The 5,900-nt window shown below is 37.2% G+C and overlaps 1 pseudogene; it reads right to left on the bottom strand.

Moving 5' to 3' along the window:
* Positions 1-2,010: 2,010 nt before the first annotated feature.
* Positions 2,011-5,207, bottom strand: LOC110706863 (annotated as a pseudogene).
* Between the last annotated feature and the right edge of the window lie 693 nt (positions 5,208-5,900).

Here is a 5,900-nt window from a genome sequence, read left to right as displayed (position 1 = left end):
ACTGTCAGCTTGACAGTCGCCTCGTTCCACATCTGGCGCCTGGTCAGATGTTTCGCTAAGGAGTACCCTTTGGGAGGAGCCGTCTGAGTTTGATATTCTAGCAGTCTTTTTTGTTCTGGCCATCACGTTCTGCATAGACACAGATTCAGTCGGACTTTGTATAAAGGGCAAAGATGGGTCCAGAAAAGGGCAGGCGGCACTCCTAGTCCTAGATTCAGCCGTCCCCGGTGACCGGCTGATCACTAACTTAGGGCGTGTCGTGTGCTTCCATGGTGCCATTTCAAAAAATAAAAAGAAAATTAAGAGTAAGAGAACTGAGTTACCTGAACGGATGACAGTTGATGAAGTCCTGGAAGTTCGGGTCAGTCGGCTTGTCAGAACAGGCGGTAGGCAGAAAAAGTCCGAAAATGTCAGAGCAAGTTCAGGGGTCCGAGTGTTCTCGCAAAAATTCTCAAATGTGAAAATGACCGAAGTCAGCACTTCCTTTTATAGGCAAAATGAGAAGGCGAAGGGTCGCTTCCGAATTCAAATTTGGGCGGGAGAGTCTCCCGGCCGTCTGCAAGGTGACACCTGTAACGGGCCGTCGCCTGTCACCGTGCGACACCTGTCACAGGCGACACGTGACCAGTCGCGTGCCACCTGTGAGGGGCAAATGATTAGGGGATTTTTATCCACCAAGCGCCGTTTGACAAGTGGACCAACCAGGTTCCGCCACGCGTCCTCCACGGACCACTTAAGACACGCCACGTGTCCACCCATGCCAAATGGGACAACCGGCCATCAAGGCCCATTTCAGTCTAGAAGCCCGATCGGCCCTAGGTTTACCTTAAACCTAGAGAGTTGCACGCTTCCCAAGGCTATAAATACTCGATTAATCCTCATTAATCGAGGGACCGAATAATTGACAGAACACACTAATAACCGGCTGATCTCGCTAGCAAAGCAGATTATCTACATTAAATACTCTCACCTAGAGAGACCTTTTTACTTTAATTTCTGTATTAATTACTCCTTAATCAGGTACTAACTTGACCGTTGGAGGCGGAGCTCTCAGGAGTCTCCGTTATTTTGCAGGTACAGGCGTCCGGTTCCAGTCTCGGAATTGTAACTCTCCCGCAGGACATCAGAAAACCCCGAAACACTTTGTAATAGACTTATATTATATATATAAAAAAAAGGGTGTAATATTAACAATGATTTTTTTTAATTGTAATTAATATAATTTGTATTTGGAAGGCGGGGATTAGGCGGGTCTTAGGTGGGGATGGATATCCAAGTGGGGGTGGGGGGGGGGGGGGTTGGGGCGGGGATGGTTTTGAAATTGTATCCACCAAGACGGGGATGAAGATGAATATTGGACCCACCGCGGAGATGGGGGCGTGGATGGGGATGAGAAGGCCAATATCCGACCCGCCCCGCCCCATTAACATCCCTAGTTGGAATCATCTTAATGAATAGCTTATTACATACGAACTATATTCAATTATTATAATTTTTACTTATTGATAATCAAAGATATTGTCGACTAAAATTTTACATTGACGATATATATGTACAAGAGAAATGTTTCACTCATTTAAATGCGAGGTATTACTTTTGAATATTGAAGGGACATTATCCGTGAGCTGTTTTTATGATTTACTGCACCACGTACTTCATGTGGTGGACTGGTAGTGCTCTTGCTTGGTGGGAGCCACCTCATTTAATTGATTGTAGTTGGTGGAAATGGTTGTTGGGTAGCGATGTAGGGTTTTCTCTCTTTTTTCTAGTTTGGGAATCCTTTCATTAATCTATTATTTTTTCGAACATGGTAGATTCTCCTTCTAATTCTAAATTAATTACATTTGTCATTTGTTTGATTATTAAATGTATGTCCTATTGTCCTATATGTAACGTTGAAAATAAAATTTATATTACATTTTGTTAAAGAACCATCTCAACCAAAGATGGTTGAAATCCAAGATCGGTTTATATATTCTATCACCAACTTATAGGATATTCTATGACATAATTTATTATTTTAATCCTTGGTCCCATGCACGTATTGTACAACTAATTTTGGCAAAAATTAAAGTGATTGTTAAATAGAAATTGCCATGTTGAATTTAATTATGAATAAGATGGAGTAATGCTTAATTCAAATCCAAAAAATAAAAATAAAAATAAAAATAAAAATAAAAATAAATTTATCATACAATTATAGACCACGTCCACCAAATAAAAATTTGTGAACAATTCCTTGTCATTATTATATTATCCTACTAAAGACTTTAGTAAGGATTCAAAATTTCTCCAAAATTAATTTTTTTTCAATCCATTTTTTGCATGAAAATGAATCAAGAAAAGAGGCAAAAACAATCAAATGCTCATAATTTCATCCAACACTCTTCTTCAAAGCTGCTGCATTCGTCAATTCCTTGATGAATCTATCAACATTTTTCTCTGAAGATCCCTTTGTAACTTCTAATAGTCGCCTGATTTCCTTTACATTTTCATTGAGCTCAAATCCCATTAATCCACCTATTAAATCCTTAATTTTTTTGTAACACTTCCTCCCTTTTCACGGGCTTCTCTTCACAAAGGTTACACCCAATTTTCCAATCGTCCACAATTAGTTTACGATTGGTAAATTGATCAGTCAATAAAGGGAAACACAATAGTGGAACTTCGCACCATATACTTTCTAACGTCGAATTCCAACCACCATGTGTTAAGAACCCTCCTACTGAACGATGAGCTAACACGGCCTTTTGACAAGTCCACGTAACAATTAATCCTCGATCACGAACCTCATCCCTAAACCCAACCGGAAGTGGGTCTGGGACATCCGAACTAACCATATCGGGTCGGATAACCCAAAGGAAGTTAACCCCACTAAGCTTAATTCCATTAGCTATTTCCTCTAGCTCTTCCTTATTAATATGTGCATAGCTACCAAATGAAACATACAATACCGAGCCAGGAGGTTTAGAGTCTAACCAAAGTGTGCAATCGGACTCGGCCCATAGGCTAGTGGATACCGGACTTTTAGTAAACCCGGGTGCAAATAGAGGTCCGATAGCATAAAATGGGACTTGTGGTTGGATGGCCGAAATGGTTTGGACCTCTAGCTCTTGGACCGTGTTACCAAGTATAAAATGAGCCTTTCTAGTGTCGTCCAAAGATGCTAAATTGTATTGTGGATGAAAGGTCGTCAAATCCTCTTCTTGTAGATATGATGTTAAATCCGTCCTTTTAAGTGAACTTATTCCCGGCATGTAGGTTATTGTATCCGTACGTGAACTTGAACCTAATTGAAGAAGTAACTAAGATTAACAACTACGATCAATTAAAATACAATTAGAGCTACACTATATTTATTTTCTGATAGTATATCTATCTCGTGTATAGACATGAGTACATTTTAATCATAGAAGAAAAAGGTGAAAGTGAAAGGAAAAAGAAGAATGCGACTATATACACATAATATAAGTTATTTTTTTCATTCTTATCTTTAACACGATGTAATACATTTATGAAGTACATTATTCTTTCTTCCTTCCCCTAAAAAAATTGTTTTTATTTTTAGTTTTATTTCATTTGTTGAGGAATATGCTCTTTTTTCTTTCGAATAAACCTCCTTTTCACAAAATTTCTTTTCAGTCAAAGAAAAATGCCATGGTTAGAAAATGTTCTACTACGACGTATTTTCATCCTGCAATTTAATCAAGCTAAATGCATTGCTAATGACCTCCAATCTCAATTCATTTTTTTTTGTTTGTTATTTTCCTACATTTACTACGCATTTTATTTTGTTACTAGTACTCTTAATTTTATCTCATCTCATAAATCCATATATTCCCTAATATAATATTCCTAATAAAATGTACTAGTACAACATTTAATGGACAATCCACCAAATTTAGAATCTTGTACAAACATTATGCATCATTCACAATTCACTAGGTAGTCGGTCGTATTCAAGTTCATTTATTGACCAGATGCATCATTCACAAGGTAGGTAAGTGGATGGTGGATCACCGGATCTATCTTCCTCAACTATCACACTAATTTATTTACATACAATGCATTTTCGAATTAGCTCGATTAAAAGAAGGGTAATGAACTAATGATATACATACGAAGTATAAATTTCTTGATAAAAATTGATTTCTATTCATATATACATAAAAAAAAATTACGCTTCGATTAATGTGATTAATGTTTGATTTAACTTGATGATTCCATTTTGGATCTAATATGTAGTATAGTCTATCTAATCAATTTCCTTAAAAAGAAAGGTAGATTACTTTGTATGATCTGACATGGATTTGAACATGCACAATTTACTTAATTTTCAAACTTCAAATTAATTATAATGTGTTCATTAAAAAATTATTCTTCCTCAATGTCAATGTAACAACTAAATCTGAACAGAGTGAGTAACCTAAATCCGAACAAAGTGAGTACGCAACAAATACGAGTAAAATGAAATAGATGTAAAAGAAAATTTACCAGGACCAATGTGCCCATTTTCCAAAAGCAAATGACGATTGAAGTAGATATCAAGCACCATGGCAGATTCAGTCCAAAAAGAAACATGAAACAAACCAAACTTATGAGCCAACTTAGACGCCCAAACAAAGTAACTATCAGCAATCAAGCAACAAATCGTTGTCGAAGGCGGTCGAGATTCCAAGATCTTGGTCACAGCCACTTCCAAATGAGCAGGGAAACAATGAGTAGTAGCCCCGACCCATTGGTCGTGGTGTAACGATCGATCGAACTCTAAAGGTAACCCGTCCGTAATGGTCATGTACTCGATGTCGAGGTCCGTAGTGCTCTGCCTACGGGCCTCGGCAAAGATATCATCATCAGCGGTAGCGTTTGATAGAGTGATTTTGTGGTGAATGTGGTTGGTATTGATGAATGTTACGGAGATGCCTTTGGATGCTAGCTTGATTGCTAGTTGTACGAATGGGTTTACATGGCCTTGTTGTGGAAGTGTTACTAGAATTGCATGAAGCTTTTTTGTGTGTCCATTTGAATGTGAGTGGTGCTCCATTTTTATGTTTTTGGATGAAAAAAATTTGTGAGAATTTTTGTAGATATTTTTTGGATGAAATTTTTCTTCAGATTTTGAGTCTGAGTCCGAGTCCGAGTTCAATTATGGACTATATATCTCAGCAATAATGGCCATGGCCCCGCTCGTGTCTTTTGTCAACTTGTTCGTAGTTACTATGTTTTCTTTTGTTTGTCCCGTTAATACTACCTTTATTTTATATTATTGTAACGATTAAACATTTTCTACTCACATTTTATGTCAAAATGGTTGCAAATAATATGAACAGGTAGTAATTTATGACTTTTCAATTTTTTTTGTAAAGTTAAGACGAAAAATCATTCTAAATCAGCACATTTACATATTAAACAGTGCAACTCCATATGTCAACGCTTGAGAGTAGATGAGGGAGATAAGAGAATCCCTCATAGTACTTTTCAATTTTTTTTCAAGTTAAGACGAAATACCATTCTAAATCAGCACATCTTACATATTAAGCCAGTGCAACTTCATAGGTCAACGCTTGAGAGTAAATGAGGGAGGTAAGAGAATCCCTTATATTCCCAAGCAAATGTAATTAGTGGGGTTCGAACAATGAGTTATTCACCAACTCCACTAAAACATGCTTGATTTTTATTACTTTTCAAATTGATACAGCGTAAAAGACTAAATAAATGGACCATATATTATGTGAGATAGTGAGTGTAAAATGTATAATTTCTTGTAGTAATTGCCATAGTCAATAACACTGTGTGGACAGTCATCATGGGGTTACTTTGTTAGTGTTATTGGGGTCACTCGGTTAGTACTATAGGGGTTACTTTGTCAGTACTATAGGGGTTACTTGGTCAATGTTATA

The sequence above is a fragment of the Chenopodium quinoa genome, unplaced genomic scaffold, assembly GCF_001683475.1.
Source record: "Chenopodium quinoa cultivar QQ74 unplaced genomic scaffold, ASM168347v1, whole genome shotgun sequence".
NCBI lineage: Eukaryota > Viridiplantae > Streptophyta > Magnoliopsida > Caryophyllales > Amaranthaceae > Chenopodium > Chenopodium quinoa.
This window is presented reverse-complemented; position numbering and strand designations above follow the sequence as displayed.